The 22,447-nt window shown below is 45.2% G+C and overlaps 1 protein-coding gene across 34 annotated transcripts in view; it reads right to left on the reverse strand.

The window, feature by feature from the left end:
- CLASP1 (cytoplasmic linker associated protein 1) overlaps window positions 1-11,698 on the reverse strand; it is a 265,289-nt gene extending 253,591 nt beyond the window's left edge. For 8 of the 34 annotated variants that reach the window (XM_074967106.1, XM_074967117.1, XM_074967089.1 and 5 more), the window contains exon 1: window positions 11,478-11,697. The gene's annotated coding sequence lies outside the window, so the exon portion shown is untranslated. Of the gene's footprint in view, window positions 1-11,477 lie in introns of all 34 variants that reach the window. The other 26 variants (XM_074967084.1, XM_074967092.1, XM_074967090.1 and 23 more) reach the window with 6 other exon arrangements.
- Between the last annotated feature and the right edge of the window lie 10,749 nt (window positions 11,699-22,447).

The raw sequence follows: 22,447 nt of genomic DNA on the forward strand, positions 1-22,447 counted from the left end.
ATATCTTGTTAAGGAAACGTGCTCTCACCTCTTGTTGATCTAGCTTCCATGTGTAGGCAGTAAGGTTCCTTGAACTGTTCAGGTACATTTTTGACAATTACACTGTTTGATTGTATGCTTCTGATTTAAGTGTTACTGTTTTGCAAAACCTAAAGCCTAGAAATCTCATTCTAAAAAGGGTATCAACTTAAAAAACATTTTACCTACAGGTGTTGCAAGTACCACTCAATTGCTATAACTGCAGGATTACTCTTTTCCAATTTACTGTCTTTGACAGCACTTTGTGTATAGTCTGTTCCCATTTCCCCTATATAGTCATTTATCGATGGGATCAAAATTAGCTGTTAGTACTCAAGAAAGAGATCTTGGAGTCATTGTGGCTAGTTCTCTGAAAGCATCCTCTCAATGTGCAGCAGCCATCAAAAAAGCTAACAAAAAGATAGGAACCATTAGGAAAGGGATAGATAAGACGACAGAAAATACCATATTGTCTCTATATAAATCCATGGTACCCCCACATCTTGAATACTGCATGCAGATCTGGTCATCCCATCTCAAAAAAAGATATAATGGAATTGGAAAAGGTACAGAGAAGGGCAACAAAAATGACTAGGGGTATGGAATAGCTTCCATATGAGGAGAGATTAATAAAACTGGGATTTTTCAGCTTGGAAAGGAGATGACTTTGTGGGGATATGATAGAGGTCTATAAAATCATGACTGGTGTGAAGGAAGTAAATAAGGAAGTGTTATTTACTCCCCATAACACAAGAACTAGGGGTCACCAAGTGAAATTAATAGGCAGCAGGTTTAAAACAATAAAAAGGAAGTATTTTTTCACACAATGCACAGTGAGTCTGTGGAACTCCTTGCTAGAGGATGTTTTGAAGGCCAAGAATATAACAGGGTTCAAAAGAACTAGATAAATTCATGGAGAATAGGTCCATCAATGGCTATTAGTCAGGAGGGGCAGGGATGGTATCCCTAGCCTCTGTTTGCCAGAAGCTGGGAATGGGCGACAGGGGATGGATCACTTGATGATTAGCTGTTCTGTTCATTCCCTCTAGGGCACCTGGCACTGGCCACTGTCGGAAACAGGATACTGAGCTGGATAGACCATTGGTCTGACCCAATATGGACATTCTTTTATGTTCTTATCTGATGTGTGTGCATCTTTCAACAGCAACAGGGCAGCAACCAGTCTTTTAATAAGAAATGTAAATGTAAAACCGAGCAAGACTCAGGAACCAAAGTAATACCTGAAACTACTTAACCTGTCTGAAGTTTACTGAACTTCAAGTTTATAATGCCTCTAAGTTTCTCTCTACATGGCACTAGGGAAATTTCACACAAAAGTTTCCTGCTGTTATTATCACTAGTTCATCTCTACCAGTGCTAGCATGCTGAGAGCCCCAGCATGGATGTGCCATCGGCTTTTTAAGCACAGTGCTTATTAAACCAGAGACACTTAGTCATTTAGTAAAATAAATGCATCATTCACCATTTTCTATCATCATAAAAAGGTAAAAAATAAATTTGCCTAAATAAATGTGTATAGATAGTGTATCCTCCTTAGCAATAAGCACCAAATTTAGCATAAAGGCTAGATTTACCACATATACTCGTTCATTAGCCCGTTCATTTATAAGCCGACCCCCCAAGATGGATAGGTAAAAATAGTAAAAACTGTATGACCCTTTCATAAGCTGACCCTATATTTCAGGAGTTGGCAAACTTCGGCTCCTGGCCTGTCAGGGTAAGCCGCTGGCTGGTCGGGACATTTTGTTTACCTGGAGCATTCACAGGCATGGAGCCCCGCAGCTCCCATTGGCTGGGAATGGCAAACCGTGGCCACTGGGAACCGAGGGACTCCGTGCCTGCGAACGCTCCAGGTAAACAAAACGACAATGTATTAGATATTCAATTCAATGATTTCATAGAGTTTATCATCAAATTTTGTGCAGACCCATTTATAAGCCGACCCCCACTCTTTGATGCATCACTTTTTTACCAAAAATATTCAGCTTATGACGAGTATATACAGTACTTGCAAATCAACATGTTTTAATGGTTGCCAACCAGTGAGAATCAACCTTTCTTTACGAAAAATAATTGAAGTACAAATGCAAAATACAATTAAAATCAATTATTTAAATCAAGGTTTTCTGCTTGCTGATTTAAATCATGATTAAAATCAGTGATTTAAATTGCTTTGATTTAAATCAATCCACCCTGAAACTCTGTTTTAAATATACCTAATATTTCTCCAATATAACCCCTTTAGATTATTAAAACGGAAGTTATCTTGAAGATCGATTCTGGACTAAACTAATAACTACTTATCTCAAATTATTTAGAGCCCTGGTACCCAAGCTGCAGTACATGGACCACCAGTGCTTTGAGGAGACCTGCAGTTGGGTCATACGTTATCGGTTCTCCTCTTTTCCTGATCACATTAAAATAAGTTAAGATACATTGAATATTTTCCCCTGTAAGCAAACTGCTACAGTTGCCAGGGGGATGTCAGTAGATCACCAGTGGGAGGAGAAGTGGCCCGCACAATCAACAGTGGGAAGGGAGGTAGTCCACACCAGAAAAGTTTGAGAACCTCACCCTTACTAGCTATCTGTAATTGCAGTAGCAGCTAGAGTCCCTGAACAAAGATTATGACCCTAAGTAAGCTGTACCTGGAGGGGAGACTGTCTCTAAGTATATAATCCAAAAAGATAAGAGACAAATGGTGGGAGAAAAGTAGTATCCCCATTTTACAGATGAGAAACCAAAGCACAGAGATTCAGTGACTTACCCAAGTCAAATATGAGGTCTTTGGCAGTGCTGGGAACTGAAGCCTGGTCTGCTGAGAGACTGTCTAGTGCCGTAAGCACAAGACCACCCTTCCCCTCCGAGACATCTATTACTGACAAACCCAACATTAGCTATTTTCTTGCCTTTTTTTTTTTCGGGCAGGGGGGTGCACAACAGATGGCAAGACAACTTTCTGAGAAGATACACAATCACATGCTGGGCATGAGAGCAGGATAATCTGGTTTTAAGGAGATCTCAATAATGGGTTCGGATGAAACTACTATACTCACCACTTTCACAAATCCTCCTGGCACTCCCTACTAATACATAACCGGCTAGTAAAGCACAGGCGACAGGCAAGAAGTGGGTTGTTTGTGTGAGTACAAGAAGCAGAACTCCCTGAGGTAAAACAGATTTATTGCATGAGGTTTCTGAAGCATGAAGCTTCTCATTAGTTCAAAAAAGAGAGGGGACAATGCCAGAGCTGGTCTATCAGAGGACCAAAGGGAGCTGCTCGGGATGCTCCGCCACAAGAAGTCTGGTGGGTGCCAGTGCATGAAAGCAATGGGACATAGGAAAAGAACTTTTCCTGGCAAGAGAAAGGTCTGATCCTTTACAGAAATCAAGTAGGCATTGTTTTAAGTTTCAGAACTTGTCTTAGCCAACCATTAGGACTCATTCCTCAACTTTCAAGCTAAACAACAGGGCATGACTAAAGATGGGATTTATTCTGGGTAAAAGATCTCAAAGAAAATCCTTCCTGGTGGCCACAGTTTTAATTTTCCGAGCACTTTACAAACCTTAACTAACCCTCCACCCCCAAGTGGTAGATAGTGTCCCAGCTGGAAAGCAGGGAGCCAAGGACTGGAAGAGAGTAAGTGATTTGCCAAGGCCACAAGAGTTGGGGGGGGAGGGCAGATTATAAATTAGGAATCCCTGTGTTTGGACCACATGTCCATGTGAGAGCAGTGTGAGTTTACTGTGGGATCCTCTGGAGGACTCTCTCTAAGATTAGGAGAGGACACAGAATAAGCTGCTAGAAATACTAACTTGATGGTTTCTGGCTCCATACCATACTTGGGAGGAGAGGCTGTGGCCAAGTCTAAAGCTGTGTTAAGCAAACAGAACTGCTTGGAAGCTTTCAACAATCTCCTAGAAGTCAACAGGCAACAAAGTCAACAGCCACTACCCAAGCACTGTAGCTAGATCTTGCCACATCCAACCCTTAAGAACTGCAGAACAGATGATGGGAGAGTGAAAGAGGCAAATGAAATGTCAGTACACTGGGTGTTCAGCTCGGGATCTTTAGCTATGGCTTTTTTAAATGCTCTAACTACATCTGCCTTTGAATCATGTATGGGGAGGTAGGGGGAGGAAGAGAGGAGGGGGAAGAGGAAAGAAGCCTTGTTATCTAGTCTACATTTCAAAAGAGCCCTGTGTTCATAGAATATCAGGGTTGGAAGATGACCTCAGGAGGTCATCTAGTCCAACCCCCTGCTCAAAGCAGGACCAATCCCCAATTTTTGCCCCAGATCCCTAAATGGCCCCCTCAAGGATTGAACTCACAACCCTGGCTTTAGCAGGCCAGTGCTCAAACCACTGAGCTATCCCTCCGCCCCCCCCCCCCCCATATGTGTTATTTACATATGGAAGAGATTTGTGTAACCACTCCAGAGTCTAAGTGAATAGGTTTTATAGCTGCATTTTACTACATAAGTACTTCTCCTCCTAAGCAGTTGAGTTAAATATGTAACATTTAACAGAAGACTGTCGTTCCACCTTAGTTACAACAGGTTGTTGCTGGTATTAAGACCAATAAGAAACAAAACTGAATGAGGGGGGGAAAAAAAAAAAACACTCAGGTAGGCCCAGAAAGTCATTAATATCTTTATTGCAGATTTTTAAGTCAGCAGTTTTAGAAACAACTTATTCCACAGGCCTCAATTTCCATAAGGAAGTCTTGCCAAGACTGAACTGTGGCTTTCCAGTTATGGTGTTTGGACGACCGTGCATTCCAGACCAACACTACTCCACATAGGTTTCTCTCCCCACACTGGTTTTCTTTATACTAAAAGAGAGGAGTCCTAATGCACCACCAGAACAGCTCCAGGGCTGCTTGCAATGGTGGAAACTGTAGGCCAACCTTGGAAGCGTTCCTGAGAATAGGGTAGACAATGGCCCTGTTACACTAGAGTTTCTAAAAACTGCCTATTACTGTCAGATCAGCATTAACAACAACTTTGGGAGATCTATTGTAGACAGGTCTCTAGCTTAAGTAGATTCTGCTCCCACCTCTGGTGGTATACAAGGGCCATAAAACGCCCAGAAGTAGAAGAGGAAAGAATCCTTCAGTACAGGCACAGCATCGGGCCACTACACGCAGCCCCACACTGCCCCTCCTTGCAAGACACAGCATAGGGGGGACCACTAGAGGCAGGGGTGCACTGCTAAGTGCTACAGACATTCTGGGCTACACTGCAGCCTGTATAGTCTAGGATAGGCTGCCATAAATTAGAGTAACTGGGGGCCAATTCAGTCCCCAGATCAGCCCAGCATCCAGACGGTGCAAAGGTGGTCCCCTTTGCCCACTCCCCTGGATGGTGCCTTCTGTTCAGTGTCTACTGGATGCGCAAGTTAGATCAGACCCCATGTTGATCAGATCTGCAGTGAAGGAGCAGTGTCAGCTCAAGTCTGTCTCAGTTTGCTTTAAAAAAAAAACAAAAAAAACCCAGAGAAACCAAAGACCAATAAAAATGTGTCTTAGGTCATTTAAGTTCCAATTGAATCTACTGTAACATTTTTTAGAAGTTATCTGAAACCAAAACACTGCAGGATTGTGCTACTGTATTAGAACTAGAGCTCAGATAGTCTATTTCCACTGTCAGCAATTACTATAGAAAAAATAATTGTTTTTTTAAGATCCAGTCCCTTGCAATAATCTAAAGACACTTCCTTTCCAAAAATTAACATCAATGCCACCCCCACATTTAGTAAGCCATGCACCAACTATTGCACTCTACCTCCCTGGGGATCAGACCCTTCAGATATTTGGCTAAGTGAAATAGGTCCACAAACTATATACACATTAAGACCAAAGCTGTTTGAAATTGCCCTTAAATAAAACCTTTCCTTCTTTCTCTCCTGTAACGTAAGTGGTTGAAACCTTTTTAACTAAGCTTCTTTTAAAAATAAATAAATAAATAAAAATATCCCTGGATAAAAGAAATAACTGTGCCAGACGAAGGTGATGTCTCTCTAAATTTTACAGAGAGACTTATTATAGTGCAGGATGCTGAAGAACACGTCCATATTTCATTCATCAATAAGGCTGCGAGTCTTTCACGGAAGTCATGGATTCCGGGACTTTCCGGAACCTCTGTGACTTCTGCAGCGGCTGGTATGGCTGGCCCAGGGGCAGCCCTTGGGCCAGCTGCACTGGCTGCTGCTGGGGCAGTCTCAGGCCACCGCGCCCCCCACCCTCCCCCCGCAGGAGCAGGGGTCCCGGGCCACCTCACGCCCCGCTCCACCCCAGGCTGCCGCCCCACAAACATCTGCGGCTCTCCTGGGCCACCGCCCCCTACCCCAGAGCACCCAAGATTTAGTCAGGGGTATATAGTACAAGTCATGGGCAGGTCACAGGCCATGAATTTTTGTTTACTGCCTGTGACCTGTCCATGACTTTTACTAAAAATACTTGTGATTAAAATGTAGCCTGATTCATCAGTCTCCCCACTGTGATACTCCTCTCTTTAAACAGATCATTCAAGGGTTTCAGATAGTTTTTGAAGGCTTATAACAAGTTAATCTTATGTAAACAATACCTGAAATACCGTGGCAGAGCTAAGCATCCAAGTAGGATACCACGATGATGGATGTAAGAACCTGATTAGAACACAGAACAGGGTAGAAAGCACCATTCAGCTAGTCTAGGCCATTAAATAAGTGGTCAGAACTATAAGAGTTCTATGTAGAAAAGGATGCCATAACACCCACCCCGTTCCTCTGGTGGATGACTGCTCCATTCATCCTGGTAACAGAATAACTGATGTGTTCTTGGCACACACAGGCCCTGTCTCAATGGGCAAAAAAGTGTAGATTTTTCCAATAGGTTTCCCCTGTCTGAGGGACTGTAAAACCTTAAGGGTTGGTATGGTCCTACAGGACAGGGTGTAGAACCAGAAACAATAACTCATTCTGAAACCAACCAGACTTCAAGTTGGCTGTCACCATCTAAAAGAGACTGCCAACAGGCCTTGATTGAATCCGTATCATACAGAAAAGAATTACAGGATCTGCCCAACATATAGGAAAACCCAAAAAATCAAACCAAGAAAAGTTATCATTAATTTCTGTCTGCTTTTGATACACTTCATCCACAGCTCAGACTTACGATTTCTACAGTACTTCAAGACAGACTTATTTTGACAGTCTAGTTTCTTTATCAGCAGGCACCCAGTACAACTGTCCCCCTGGAGAGTGTAACATGGGTTACTCAAACGTATTTCTTTCTCTCACAAACATGCTGTTGTCTCACTTGTAGTGCTATAAGTTATTGACCAAGAGGAGTGAGGCCTAACATTGAAACGGTGTCATTTCTCCATTTGTAATGCATTAACTTTTGATGACTGCGTCCAATCAATTCCAAAATTTGAGAGAACGTTCTGGGTAAATGGAACGGACCCTATGGATTTTGGTGGCAATTAGAAAACCACAAAAATCCAATTTCCACACAGTGACCCTTTGGTGCTGCAGATAGAAGAGCACTGACCAAGATAACTCAGCCAATCACCAGTCCCTCCCTCCAGTTTATTTGCATACTTCAGTCCCATTGGTTGAAGTGAGTCAGCAAATAAAACTAAGTCAGGTCTGAGGAGTCTCCATAGGGTTGGGGGACCCAGGGTTCAGGACTGGAATAGGGAGGCTCCTTCAGATCAAGATCTATAGTAGCTGAGTAAAGGTAAGGCTGGAGATTTCACTGTGGCTCCCTTCACGTTATGCCTGGCTCAGGCAAAATCATTTACCTTCGCCCAGTCAAAAGCTGTTCTATGTCATCTAAACAGTGCTCATTTGGTACAGCAGGAAGAGAGATTCCTCTGCTTGCAGCACCAAACTGGCACCGTCAGGGAGACGACAACCAAGTCAGGCAGTAGACTCAGTGTTTCAGGTTAGGGTTACTGGAGGGAAGGATGGAGCGATGATTAGTTATGTTACCTCTGATGCTACCACTCAGTTCCTGAAGCACCAAAGAGGCACCATTGGGAGAAGTTGCAGTTGATATGCAACAAGGAAGATAAGATGAGCAGCTCAGATGACTTAGTAAAATGTAGCAATTTTGTAAGATACAGCCACTAAAGCTACAAGTTTGAGGCTAGAGACTGCATCCTGCCCCTCCCATCACCTGCCAGCTCAGCCTACATAAGCAACAAAGTAGAGATCTCTTTTGTTTACTATCAGAAACGCATGAAACTGAGGTTTGGGAGGGATTTGTATGGTCCAGTGCTTAGGGCACTAGCCTAAGAGTTGGAAGACCTGGGTTCAGTTTGCTTCACCATCGCAGACATCCTGCGTGACCTTGGGCAAATGGCTCCACCTCTCTGTGTCCCAGTTCCCTCTCTGTAAAATGGGGATAATTATCCTTCCCTAACTCAGAGGGATGTTGCAAGGATAAAGACATTAGAGACCATGAAGAGCTCAGACTTCACAATAATGGAGCAGTATAAATATCTTAGGGCTTGTCTATACTTACTGGGGGATCCACGAGTGGCAATCGATGCACTGGCGATCAACTTAGCAGGTCGAGCAAAGACCAGCTAAATCGACGGCAGATCGCTCTCCCGTCGACTCCTGTACTCCAGCAGATCGAGAAGAATAGGGGGAGTCAATGGGAGAGTGTCTCCCATCAACATCGTGTAGTGTGGACCAGCGTTAAGTAGATCTAAGCTACGTTGATGTGAGTTACACTATTCACATAACTCAAATTGCGTGGCTTAGATCAAATTACCCATGCAGTGTAGACAAGGCCCTAGACACGTAGGCTAAATGACTATGTCCAGGCTTCCTTTAGATCCTCCTATAGCAGTTCCCCTTCTCCCTTATTTTGTGTCTTTCTTCCACAAGTTGAGCCTTACCACTCAAGCGCTTACAGGATTTGGTCCAGCAACAAGCCTATCTCCCTGTATTGAGACACAAGATAGGCTAGGTAATATCTTTTATTGGACCAACTTCTGTTGGTGAGATGGACAAGATTTCAAGCTTACACAGAGCTCTCATTTAGGTCTGGGAAACATACCAGAGTGTCACTGCAAAATCAAGGTGGAACAGACTGTTTTGCATAAGTAGTTACCACACATTTCAAGAGGCTATTCAAGGTGAACGTTAACATAACTCCAGCTGTAAAGGGGGCTGGGGGAGCAGCTGGCAGTGGGGTTATTAGTAGGTTATAGATTGTTGTAATAAGCCATAACTCCAGTGTCTCTATTCAGTCATGATTTTGTACCTAGCAAAGTTATGAATTTAAGCTCCCACGCTCATCTTCTGAAAATGTTGTGCAGGTTTCCTTTGAGGATGTGGACTGATAGGTCCAATATAGAGTGATCAGTCTGTAAAAAGTGTTCACTCACAGATGATAGGGTGTTTTTGTCTTTTATCATTTTCCTGTGCAAGTTCATGTGAGAGCGTAGTGACACACTCACCGAGGGCCTGACCTAAATTCCCATTAAAAGGCATCAGTGGAAGCTGGACTGGGTACTGAGGCTATGTCTACACTACAAACCATATAGGGGGACAGCTGGTTCCACTCTTTGCTGGTGGGAGAGAGCTCTCCTGCTGGCATAATTAAACCACACCCCAATGAGCGGCAGTAGATGTGTCGAGCAGCAGTAGATATGTCAGCAGAAGAGGGTCTCCTGCCGACATAGTGCTATCCACACCAGCACTTTTGTGGGTGAAGGGAGTGTTTTTTCACACCCCGACCAACATAACTTTAACCGACAAAAGTGATAGTGTAGACATAGCCTGAGTGACAATGACAGATCAAATGTAAAAACTGAAGCCAGCCTAAGCTGTAATGAAAAGTGCTTCTTAAAGCAAAGCACACACAAAAACCAGGATCCTCTTAAAGCTTTGCACTTATTTTAATAAGATACGGTGTGCAGGTAGGCTCTTGCAAGCAAATATTTTCCTACTTCAGATTTTAATAACAAGCCTTTGCCAAGTTCTGCTTCACAATCAAACTAGCAGTGACAACTGTCAACCACCAATCTAAACAGTCTTAATTCTTAATATACCTTCCAGGATTTAGCTCTTTCTGCATAGCCTCTAACCTACTGCAGTGTGTCCATCCAGTATGTCCACTAATACTGCTTTTTAGACATGTTCTTTAAGGAAGGGGTAAGGAGACTCCCTTCCTATTGAAGTGGCATACATGTATCTGAGGGCAGAGCAGATCCTGAAGAGCAACTTTAAAAGGTTTATTTAGCATCTCTATCTTTCTGTAAGGCAAAGCTGGTCTCACATGCTAATGCCCCAAAAACTATTAACTAATCTGTTCAAATCAATACATGCTTTTAAACTGCAAATGAGCAAAATAATTTGTCTTTTCACCACCCTCTAAACAGCTTTGAATTAAACAAGTTATTTAGTCCTCTAGCCTCCTGCCTTTAGACATTGTCACTAGTACTTAATTAAAAACTGTCAAGTTACTCAAATCTCAATATCAACTACTAAATATGCACTAAAGTATTACAGAACCCTTATTGACCATACATTGTGTGGGGAGACTGTTATTTATGGATCAGAACCTTGATCCCACAGACACAATTCAGAGCAAGCGCACTACCATGATAATCCACAGATTGAGAACATCTAGTAGTACACACTAAGAATCATTAAAGGCTGCTATGTCAATTATTCAGATTACATAGCCAGATTTTTTAAATAAAGAACATACAATAAAGGATCTAACTAAACACTGTCAGACTGGAGATTCAGGGGTAAGGAACTAATAGTAAAATCGCCCATTGTACCTAAGTATTACAGCACATACAGCCACGCACTAATCTCACATCTAAGCACAGCAGGGAGAGTTAAGGATGAAACAAAAGCCTTGAATCTGTACTCCCCAGCCCCCGCGGTTTAGATTTCTAAAACCCATCCCCAAATCAGAGGAAAAAGCCCTATTAGGTCATCCAGTCCACCCCTCCCAGCCAGTACCGGATTCGTCCTTACACTGTTTTCTGTAGTGCTTTGTCCATTTTTAAAATGTCTGGAACAAGGGAAGTGAATTCCCTCTGGACATCACAGTCCCACCGTTTTTCCTGCGGTGGGCTACCACCACAGTGCTAGTGCCTGCCAAATCTGTTCTTTCATGTGTGTGCAACTGAATACAAAATCCTTATTTTTAGAAAAAACCAAATACTTTAAAACACTGATAAGCTGGGCGAAACTGCCAGGAACAAACCCTGCTGGAAAGCCCATGTACTTCCCCCAACCACAAGCCCCGGTCAGGCTCCCAGCTGCGCCCAGCGCAGCCACAGAGCAGAGGCAGCTCTGTAACCTATTGATTTCACCAAACAATGCTTCCCCTCCCCCTCCCTGCCCCCCAACAAGCCAAGGGCTGATTGCAGCCCCCCCCCCCCACATCAACCCCATGCTACAGGACACTGGGGTTTTACCTGGAGCTGCTGGAAGGGCAGACGGGGAGGGGGGATGCAAGTAAAACCGGCCTCATGGACGTTACAGAGGGTGCATGCGGTAGAAGGGGAGCAGCAGATCCCGCTTAATTCCCGCGGCACCTACTGCAGTGCATGGCTGCGGCTGCGGCTCCTCCACCCCAACGCCGCCGCTGCTGGGGCTGGGTAAGAATGGAAGCCTCAGAGCGCAGGCGCACTCAGCACCGACTGGAAGGACTACCCGGCAAGCGCGCAGGCCCGGCGCGCAAGCGCACTATTTTTGTCGGGCCCTCGAATCTAGAAGACTCCCCAGCAAGCAGGACGCACGCGCACTAGGGTGTCGCTCTGTTGCAGACTTTCCCTCTCACCATGGAGCTCCGGGGAAGGTCAGAGCGGCCGGAAACACCTCCCGCGGAGCTCCATGGTGAGAGAGGGGAAGTCTTCCAAGCGTGGCTGATATGAGGTAAGCGTACAATCTGCGCATGCGCCCGCCGGCGGCCGGGGTCTCGGACAGGCTAAGCCCGCGCCCTGCGGGGTTCCGTAGTCGGCGTGCGAAATGGGCCGTTGCTGCACGTCACGAACGTTCAGACTGGCCGGTTAGCGTTGCCCGCCGCGGCTTTTTGGATTGTGGGGCCCGCCCGGTCAGCCACGCCGCCTCCGGGGCGAGAGGGGGCGCTGCTGAGGCAGAGACACCGGGAGCGAAGCTCGGCTGCCCGGGAAGCCTTCCGGGGTAAAGTTCCCGTGGTGCTGAGCGCAGGTCCTCCCAGTCACTTCCGGGGCGGGAAGCGGCCTCTTAAGGGCGGGCGTCCCGCCCCTACTTTTCCTCTCGAGGGCAGGAGGCGCGGCCTTGGGCGGGCACCTCCAAAGGCGGCGGGGGGAGAGGCGCCTTCACACAAGCCGCCTTCTGCCGCGCCGCAGAAGCCCCGGGGCGCTGGGCAGGGAACCGCAACGAGGAACTGGTGCGGGAGGGGATGGCGCGAGGAGGGGCCTGTTGGAGGAGGACGCTGCGGCGCGGGACCCGTGGGGGCGATGCTGTAAAGAGAGGCCCGTGCGGGGCAGGCCCAGGAACAGCGATGGAATAGGCCATAGGGGTGGGGAAAGAGCCCCAGGGGATGCTGTGGGGCGGAGCCGGTGCGACATTTATCCCTGTCACCAGCTGATGTGATTTTTATCATGAGTCCTATGATATTTCATTAATTTCTAAGCTTGGAGTCTTGTGATGAGGGGAGAATCTCAGTTATCGTTTAAAAGAAAAATAGCTTCAGGCCCTCATTGCAAAGAAAAGCTTGAACATGTCATGCCCTGGTGACCCAAAGGGTCAGAAACCAGAAGACAAATAAAAGGAACACCACATTTATTGTTTAAAACACATGTTTTTTATGCCAGTCTTCCATTTTTGAGGGCCTGACTCTTGATTTTTAAATGCTGGATATTGACAATACCTCCACTGAGCTGGTAGGGTGGGATGAGGAAATATGGCCTGTATCTCTGTGCTGCAGAGAAGGTTGGGCTTTAACTGCCCCTGCCACACCAGGGATATGGGAGGAACACTGCCCATGGAGTGTGGGCCTTTCATCTTCCCTGCACACAGCAGGAAGTAAGAGGATGAATCCCACACAGTAAACATCCTGTGGTGGCTAGAGTCAGTGGGTGTATCCCCTCTGTCCAGGTATGGAGGTGGGGTGATGAACCATCTGTGTTCCTGGGAGGGGAGCAGTTTCCTGCCGCTAAAACCATGCGTTCATGCTGTCAATAGCACTAATGACTCTGGCCTCATTCACTTTGTAAAACAAGCCCATCCAGTGTCAGACACAGCATCCACAGTTAAGCCTCTCATGGTAAAAGTTTAAGTAGAGTCTTCAAACTAGCCCATCAACAAGTCCACCTATATTTGGATCTCCTACAACCATCCATTACTGTAGTATCCAAGGCCCAGATCCTCAAAGTGGATTAAGTGCCTAATTCCCATTGATTTCCATGGGAGTGAGGCCCCTAAATACCTTTGAGGATCTGGACCTGAGAGCCTATTTGAACCACAGAATCAGAAATGCATATGCCAAAATCCAATTACCAGTGTGAAACCTTCTCTAGCTAGGTGTGAAATTGGTGATGCAAATTCAGCTCTATTACTCCAGTATAAATGCAGGTTGTTGCCTGGGGCAGCCCTCACTGGAAATGCCAACATCAGGACAGGCTGCAAAAGGGAGAGTAGATACTCCCAAGACTGGTGGGTAACACTGAAGTTAAATTCCCCAACCAGTCACAAACTTTGCTTCTGTTCCTCCACACTGGTTAGCAATAAGCAAAAAAGAAATCACACAGCCCCCTTTATTGCATTCCAGTTCTCTGGCTCCCAGTCAGCACCTAGGTCCAGTACAGTGAGAAGTTATTTAAAAAACTCTGCTCACATATGCAAAATGTTCTTCTGACCCCAAAGGGTCAGCCACATTACCAGGTCAATATAGGTTTGGATTTTACCCAAAATACCATGCTGCCAGCCAATCCTTTAGTATCTAAAACTAAAGATTTATTATAAAGAAAAAATGAGAGGTGTTAAACGGTAAAGCAGTCACATAAATACAACACTTCAAAGTCCATGAGGTTCCTAGGAGTATTGGTGAGGTTGCTGGCTTGAAAGTCTCTCTGGAACACATCCACAGCTTGGATGGGTCATTCGGTCCTTTGTTCAGAGCTTCAGTTTGTAGCAAAGTTCCTTCAGAGGTAAGAAGCAGGACTGAAGAAAAAATGGAGATGATGTAGCTGCCTTTTATAGTCTTGCCATGCAACTAGTGCTTACTTTGTTTCAAACACAAGCTGCCCACCATATGGCTTGGAAGTCTTACAGTTCTGTCCATAGGCATGCCCCTCCATGCCTTGCTGAGTCATAAGGTGTATCCCTTGCCTTCTCTCAATGGGTCAATTGTATAGCTAATGGGCCATCAAGCAGGATAGGCAGTGCTGATGCCAAACTGTGTGGGGGAGTCACCCAGAAGCATAGCACAAGTTTTGTAATACAGACCTATCTATAACCCAATATACAAAGGTGATACAAACATAAATGAGATGATCATATTTGGCAAATTATAACATTTTTGCAGATCTTACATGGAACGTTGCAATTTTACAGTATTAATATTCATAATATCCTCAGGTGTCCCAAATTCCATACAGCGTCACACAGGTAACCGTCTGAACAAATAGAACTGTCTGATTATTTTTTTTCACTAGTGTTCCTGAGATCAGAATTTGGCCCTCTGTATTTAACACTTGTATACAGTGTAAAGCCAAAGTTATTTATATTGCCCCATCAGCATGTAAGGAGCTCCTTAAAATGTAAACGCTGCCAAACAAGTGTGAATGTCCTTGCCCCAGCAAGCCTGCAGGCATGACTGGTACAATGTGATAAAAACACAGTCTTGCATGTGGTCTGCATAAACAGAACACTTCAGAGAAGAACAGGCTTCTTAGAAGTGGTTGGAAGGCATGGATGAAGAGGTATCAATTAAGTTGTTGGAAATTTAGTCCCATGGATCCTGCACACACAGAAGAAAAGAGTGTTAGTGTCCTGACAGGAGGGATGCAGCTAAAGGAGGATGGAGGTGTTCCCCACATGGAATACAACTTTGAATGTAATGTCATATGTAGATGATAAGATTTCTATCCTTTGTGCACAGAGTTTAGATTACAAAGCAAAATTAGAGTGTCAAAGTAACAGCTGTCTTTCCTCAACGTAGGGGCTCTCATGATGTTTCCCAGGAGGGGCTGCATGCAATTTACTATCCTTACACTCTTCACACGTAAACCTATCCTTACACTCGTCACACGTAAACCTTTTACCAAGTACTGTGCCACTGAGGATTCACTCACCAGCCTCATGTTCTTTTTTCCTGAATCTGCTACAGAGATACTTCCACCACCAACCCACCACATTCTCTGATACCACAGTTCAGTGTGATGAGATCTGATTCTATGTCTACACTACAAAATTAGGTCGAATTTATGGAAGTCAGTTTTGTAGAAAGCGTTTTTATACAGTCAGTTGTATGTGTCCCCACACAAATTCTCTAAGTGCATGTAGTCGGCAGAGTGTGTCCACAGTACCGAGGCAACTGTCGACTTCCGGAGCGTTGCACTGTGAGTAGCTATCCCACAGTTCCCGCAGTCTCCGCCACCCATTTGAATTCTGGGTAGAAATCCCAGTGCCTAATGGGGCTAAAACATTGTCGCATGTGGTTCTGGGAACATATCATCAGGCCCCCCTTCCCTCCCTCCTTCCGTGAAAGCAAGGGCAGACAATCATTTTGCACCTTTTTTCTTGAGTTACCTGTGCAGGCGCCATACCACGGCAAGCATGGAGCCCGCTCAGCTAACCGTCACCATATGTCTCCTGGGTGCTGGCAGACGTGGTACTGCATTGCTACACAGCAGCAGTTTATTGCCTTTTGGCAGCAGACAGTGCAGTATGACTGGTAGCCATCGTCGACATAGTCCTGGGTGCTCTTTTAACCAACCTTGATGAGGTCAGGGGCGCCTGGGCAAACATGGGAGTGACTCGGCCAGGTCATTTCGCTTTTAAGTTTCGTCTCATGGTGATTGAGTCCTACCGGCAGTGCACTGTTTTTTAATCAGCAGCCAGCAGAAGATGATGGCCAGTAGTCATACTGCACCGTCTTCTGCCGAGCACCCAGGAGATGACAATGGCTAGCGGTCGTACTGCACAGTCTGCTGCCAGCAAGATGTATAAAGATAGATGAAGTGGCTCAAAACAAGAAATAGACCAGATTTGTTTTGTATTCTTTTTCTCCTCCCTCCCTCCTTCAAATCAACGGCCTGCTAAACCGTTTTGAGTTCTATCCTTGAGGTTTTGAGTTCTATCCTTGAGGGGGCCATTCAGTTTCTCACAGAGCCACCCCCTTTGTTGATTTTAATTCCCTGTAAGCCATGTCGTCAGTCGCCCCTCCCTTCGTCAGGGCAATGGCAGACAATAGTTCCGCGCCTTTTTTCTGTGCAGACGCCATACCACGGCAAGCATGGAGCCCACTCAAATCACTTTGGGAATTAGGAGCACATTAAACACCACACACATTATCCAGCAGTATATGCAGCACCAGAACCTGGCAAAGCGAAACTGGGCAAGTAGGCGACGTCAGTGCGGTGACGGGAGTGATGAGGACATGGACACAGACTTCTCTCAAAGCACGGGCCCTGGCAATGTGGGCATCATGGTGCTAATGGGGCAGGTTCATGCAGTGGAACGCCGACTCTGGGCTCGGGAAACAAGCACAGACTGGTGGGACTGCATAATGTTGCAGGTCTGGGACGATTCCCAGTGGCTGTGAAACTTTGGTCTGTTTCAAAAGCTGCAGGAAGGGACTTTATTCCCAGACCAGAAAATAACCGTTGGGGATGTTGAAATGCCTATAGTTATCCTTGGGGACCCAGCCTACCCCTTAATGCCATGGCTCATGAAGCCATACACAGGCAGCCTGGACAGCAGTCAGGAGCTGTTCAACTACAGGCTGAGCAAGTGCAGAATGGTGGTAGAATGTGCATTTGGATGTTTAAAAGCGCGCTGGCGCAGTTTACTGACTCAGTTAGACCTCAGCGAAACCAATATTCCCACTGTTATTACTGCTTGCTGTGCGCTCCACAATATCTGTGAGAGTAAGGGGGAGATGTTTAAGGCGGGGTGGGAGGTTGAGGCAAATTGCCTGACTGCTGGTTATGCACAGCCAGACACCAGGGCAGTTAGAAGAGCACAGGAGGGTGCGGTGCGCATCAGAGAAGCTTTGAAAACCAGTTTCATGACTGGCCAGGCTACGGTGTGAAAGTTCTGTTTGTTTCTCCTTGATGAAACCCTCCGCCCCTTGGTTCACTCTACTTCCCTGTAAGCTAACGACCCTCCCCTCCTCCCTTCGATCACCGCTTGCAGAGGCAATAAAGTAATTGTTGTTTCACATGCATGCATTCTTTATTAATTCATCACACAAATAGGGGGATAACTACCAAGGTAGCCCAGGAGGGGTGGTGGAGGAGAGAAGCACCAGAAGGGGTGGTGGAGGAGGGAAGGACAAGGCCACACAGCACTTTAAAAGTTTAAACTTTAAAACTTATTGAATGCCAGCCTTCTGTTGCTTGGGCAATCCTCTGGGGTGGAGTGGCTGGAGGCCCCCCCACCACGTTCTTGGGCGTCTGGGTGAGGAGGCTATGGAACTTGGGGAGGACTCTCTTCTTACTCTCTTCAGCCCGCCACCTCTCCTCCTGGTCATATTGTGCTTTCCTGCACTCTGACATTGTCTGCCTCCACACATTCGTCTGTGCTCTGTCAGTGTAGGAGGACAGCATGAGCTCAGAGTACATTTAATTGTGAGTGCATTTTTTTCGCCTTCTGATCTTCGCTAGCCTCTGGGAAGGAGAAGATCCTGTGATCCTTGAAACACATGTAGCTGGTGGAGAAAAAAAAAGGGACAGTGTTATTTAAAAAGACACATTTTATATAACAATGGGTACACACTTTCACAGTAAACCTTGCTATTAACATTACATACATAGCACATGTGCTTTTGTTCCAAGGTCGCATTTTGCCTCCCCCCAGTGCGTGGCTAGGCCCTCCACCCTCCCCGTGGCTAACAGCAGGGAACATTTCTGTTCAGCCATAGGCAAAAAGCCCAGCAGGAACGGGCACCTCTGAATGTCCCCTTAAGAAAAGCACCCTATTTCAACCAGGTGACCATGAATGATATCACTCTCCTGAGGATAACACAGAGAGATAAAGAACAGATATTGTTTGAAAACCAGCAAACATACACTGCAATGCTTTGTTCTACAATGATTCCCAACTACGTGCTACTGGCCTGGAGTGGTAAAGTGTCCTACCATGGTGGACGGAATAAGGCTGCCATCCCCAGAAACCTTTTGCAAAGGCTTTGGGAGTACATCCAGGAGAGCCGCGAATGCCAGGGCAAATTAATCATTAAACATGCTTTCTTTTAAACCATGTATAGTATTTTAAAAGGTACACTCACCAGAGGTCCCTTCTCTGCCTGGCGGGTCCGGGAGACAGCCTTGGGTGGGTTCGTGGGGGACTGGCTCCAGGTCCAGGGTAGAAACAGTTCCTGGCTGTCGGGAAAACCGGTTTTTCCGCTTGCTTGCTGTGAGCTATCTACAACCTCATCATCATCATCTTCGTCGTCCCCAAAACCTGCTTCCATGTTGCCTCCATCTCCATTGAAGGAGTCAAACAACACGGCTGGGGTAGTGGTGGCTGAACCCCCTAAAATGGCATGCAGCTCATCATAGAAGCGGCATGTTTTGGGCTCTGACCCGGAGCGGCCGTTCGCCTCTCTGGTTTTCTGGTAGGCTTGCCTCAGCTCCTTAAGTTTCATGAGGCACTGCTTCGGGTCCCTGTTATGGCCTCTGTCCTTCATGCCCTGGGAGATTTTGACAAATGTTTTGGCATTTCGAAAACTGGAACGTAGTTCTGATAGCACGGATTCCTCTCCCCATACAGCGATCAGATCCCGTACCTCCCGTTCGGTCCATGCTGGAGCTCTTTTGCGATTCTGGGACTCCATCATGGTCACCTCTGCTGATGAGCTCTGCATGGTCACCTGCAACTTGCCACGCTGGCCAAACAGGAAATGAAATTCAAAAGTTCGCGAGCCTTTTCCTGTCTACCTGGCCAGTGCATCTGAGTTGAGAGTGTTGTCCAGAGCAGTCACAATGGAGCACTCTGGGATAGCTCCCGGAGGCCAATACTGTCTAATTGTGTCCACAGTACCCCAAATTCGACCCAGCAAGGCCGATTTCAGCGCTAATCCCCTTGTCAGGGGTGGAGTTAGGAAATCGATTTTAAGAGCCCTTTAAGTAAAAAAAAGGGCTTCGTCATGTGGACGGGTGCAGGATTAAATCGATTTAACGCTGCTAAATTCGACCTCAACTCCTAGTGTAGACCAGGGCTCTGTCAAGCACAAAACCCATATCACCTTAGTGTCAACACTTCTATGTCAGAAGTGCTGATTCATAAGAACATAAAATAAGAACATAAGAATGGCCATACTGGGTCAGACCAAAGGTCTATCCAGCCCAGTATCCTGTCTACCGACAGTGGCCAATGCCAGGTGCCCCAGAGGGAATGAACCTAACAGGTAACGATCTAGTGATCTTTCTCCTGCCATCCATCTCCACCCTCTGACAAACAGAGGCTAGGGACACCATTCCTTACCCATCCTGGCTAATAGCCATTAATGGACTTAACCTCCATGAATTTATACAGTTCTCTTTTAAACCCTGTTATAGTCCTAGCCTTCACAACCTCCTCAGGCAAGGAGTTCCACAGGTTGACTGTGCGCTGAGTGAAGAACTTCCTTTTATTTGTTTTAAACCTGCTACCCATTAATTTCATTTGGTGGCCCCTAGTTCTTATATTATGGGAACAAGTAAATAACTTTTCCTTACTCACTTTCTCCACACCACTCATGGTTTTATAAAACAGGTTATAGAAGAGTTGCATACTGTGGAGAAATTTGGTCCATTTCACTTCCAGCTTTCTGCTCCTGAGTTTGTGTGCCTCATTCTGCACCTCTGGAAGATGTGGGTTTTGATACAGTAAGAGCTGTGGCTCCCAGCTGTACCCACTGCCTTTTCGGCGGGGGAAGGTTTGCCCACCGAATCTTTCACTAGATCTCTTCATAGAAGGCATCTCCATTGATTAATCCTCTCAGCTGTCAGGACCACAGTGATGTTTGACCGTTTCTCTGTTTGAAGAAATAGCATAGATTCAAAGCTCCCATTCTACAGCATATGTCCTATCTGAATGTACAATTAGCCCATGTTTTAGAAGGCAGCCCTTCATTTATGTTAGGAAGACTGCATTTTCTATGGAACAAGCTGCAAAAACTGTGTAGATATAGAAAACTGGGGATATATATATATGTGTGTGTGTGTTTGGGGGGGGGGGCGGGGGTTGGTTTGTATAAACTGAAAGCAAGCAATTACAAACCAGCATTAGAAAATAACTTGGTTTCCACTCCCTACTGAGCAGCTAATCCCATGGCAGTACTAATTGGCTAAGTACTGCCCACTCAAGAGATAGAATGTCCATGTCTCACACACATGGCTTTCCAGTCCCTGTATTATTACGTGTGTCTAATAAGAGGAGTTCCTGCACATAGCCCTCTCCAGTGAAATATGCAATCAGCACTGCAGTATTTTGTGCTCTTCTGCATCTGCAAAGTATCACTCACTATTTAAGATCTTTGGTCCATTAACAAGAACCAATTGTTTTAGTTGATGCATAGCTGTTAAAACCACAGACAAATTTCTCTTTGAGACTTAAGAAAAATCATTTTTCTAGTTTCACCTCTGCCCCTGAAAATGCTTCCCTGTCACATTCTGCTTCAAGTTGGAAAAGATATTTGTGAATTTATGTCTTCGTCTATCAAACTGCAGACTAAATGACAATAAATATGGTATTTTCTTTATTTTTTCTGTAGGTAGCTAATTCTAAGAAGTATGTTTCCGTGTGTAACATATTCCTGCTGCAAAGTGATGTCCATCAGTGCTACAGCAGCAATTTTTAAAGGGTCCTTCCCTAAGTCTCCCAACCCCGTTTTCTGTACTTTTTAAATGTTGGCTAACAGTTTATTTGAGAGTGTTTGCACAAATTCCTACCTCTAGTGATTTTAGGTGTAGTCTGTTTAAAACATATTTAACACTGTTTTCTGTAAAAATATCAGAAAAGTCAAGCCTTAGCTTTGCTTTTTTGCTGGGAGACTTTTCAGATGACTAATGCATGTAAATTAGGAGAGTTCTCAACCTTAAATTGAAGAGACAGGGTGTTGAATCCTTAGCACAAAGATTTTCTCCTAAGTCTTACACTTAAATAGGTGTTAACCAAACCAACAGAGTTATATTCTCAGAATAAATATAGTTTCTCTTCTCCATTAACCAGGTTTAACATTATTAGTATTTGTGATATTAATCAACCACTTCTCCAGTCCCCCATAGAGTCATCCAGGGTGGACAAGATCTGCAATTCTAATCTAAAAAAGAGCAGATTAAAACTTTCTGGCTTTTATACGCTTCATAAAGAAGGCAGAATGGGCACGATCCTGATTTTCCCCCCTGCAAGTCGTCTTTAAGACTAGAGCCATCAATATTGTGCACAGTATTCCAAACAAGTTTCCTTAATCCCTTTTCCATGCTAGAATAATGTCCTTGGATGGATTTTCATTATCTCCATTTTAGAATATCACAGAATCTTGCTTTTTCTTTACTCTGCCCAAAGATGGCTCTTCCTGATCGGCCATGTAGCATATCACTTAGTCTCCCTTCCAGCTCATGCAGGTTTGTGAGCAACAACTCACAGTCAAACAAATCAAAGCATCCTGAGAAACCTAGTCAGATCAGCATGGACACCTGACCTTTCTCCAAACTCAGTACATCATCAACCAAGCATACCAGTTCTGCCTCTGTGCCAAGCCTGACACCAGCTAGATAGAAAGAAGAATCTAAATTAATCTGGAGCAGACAACCCCAAAAAGGTAAGATTTGAGAGAGCAGTAATTGGGGGAGCTGTTAACATCAAGCAAAGACTTTGTGAGCAAGGATGTTATTAGCATTGGTTTAACATCATTTGCTTCTATGGGACACTACTCCCACAGAGGCAACCAAACCTACCTGGATATGACCAATCATTTGCAAAATAGACAGAAAATCCCTCCTGCCGAGGAATGGTCAAATCTGTTACCAAGCAGAAATGCATTTTTACACATGGGCAGTGAAGTATAACCCATAACATTTCCAGGGTGCATCTGCAGTTCAGCTTGCGAATGGCTGGCCATGTGGAAAACAGCCAGTAAGGTCACAGAAGGCTGTGTCCAGGGAAAAGACAGAAAAGAAGGATGAGACGGATGCTCCTATTAATCTTTCAAACAAAACAAGAAAGAGAATCAAACTAGTGTGAGGAAGGT

The sequence above is a fragment of the Natator depressus genome, chromosome 11, assembly GCF_965152275.1.
Source record: "Natator depressus isolate rNatDep1 chromosome 11, rNatDep2.hap1, whole genome shotgun sequence".
Taxonomy (NCBI): domain Eukaryota; kingdom Metazoa; phylum Chordata; order Testudines; family Cheloniidae; genus Natator; species Natator depressus.